The sequence below is a fragment of the Tachysurus fulvidraco genome, chromosome 26 (assembly GCF_022655615.1).
Source record: "Tachysurus fulvidraco isolate hzauxx_2018 chromosome 26, HZAU_PFXX_2.0, whole genome shotgun sequence".
In the NCBI taxonomy this organism is placed as follows: Eukaryota; Metazoa; Chordata; class Actinopteri; order Siluriformes; family Bagridae; genus Tachysurus; species Tachysurus fulvidraco.
Genome location: NC_062543.1, coordinates 15044525 through 15045680, shown reverse-complemented (window position 1 = coordinate 15045680; position 1156 = coordinate 15044525).

Sequence of the window (1156 nt, the reverse complement as noted above, 5' to 3'; positions counted from 1 at the left end):
AACAAATAAAAAATGATCACAAACAAAACAAAAACGATCACAACATATGCTATCTATAACTTAACCTATCACAGACAATAGGAACATTTTGACAGGATTGTCCGAAGGTGACATTTACCATCAGCCACCTAGCACGCCTTATTAGCTACGTGCTAACAACATCTTCAGTACAAAGCAGAGAGCAACATCAATAAACATCAACTTTGACCTCTGACGTGGTTAATTCGCATATTCATAGGTTTCCGACTTTTGTACTTCAGGCTATATTGGAAGTTTCTTTGACAATCATTACTTTTCATAGATTATATACTCATGCTAATTGATTTTTTTTGTGCGATTTGCAGCATTTTTGGTGATTTCAGAAGGAGGAATGTGACAGACATGTGTGTGTGTGTTACATAACTAAGACTCCGTATAGAACTTCTTTATATTTCTCCACAAATATTGATTCATGTTGACGTTGGCTCTCAGAAGATCCGTCTTTATTGACACATCTTGACTGAAATAACAACCCTAATGCTATACACACTCTATCCTCCCCATGCTCATACTCTACTAAAGCGACGCGGTGGTTACAACAATATCCTGGTTCATTTGCAACAGAAAACCGAAAGCTTCTAAAAATAACCACCTCTGAGAGGAAATCTATTTCTCAAAGCGTATATATCTGCATGGTTCGCTTGTTTGCTGCTTACTTATGTCTTCACAGCTGGGTATCATAGCAACAGTGTTTACAAGGAAGTGCTAACGCTGCTTAAACACAAACATACAAACACACATACAAACACAATTGTATTTTAGATAGAAAGCGTGTAGGACAGATCGTTTCCTTTTGATAGTACCACAGGATTTGGAAATGTTTTGCGCGAAGACCTACAAAAAAACATGAAAACCAGAAGAAAAAAAAATGCAGCAGATTAGCCGATAGTTGCTTCGTGTCGTGTTCTGTTTACTTCATGAAACAGGAATCGGTTACATCCGTTAGGAATTAGAAATTTATAACGCTAGCGTGTCAGAACCTCAGCTCAAGCTACCCAAAGATGAAGCTTAGTTAGTTACTTCATGATCAAATAAACCAGACTGCATCGACGATTAGACTCCAAATCTACACGTGAATCTCACCACGCCACAGCAAATACCTAGAAATCCTATTACT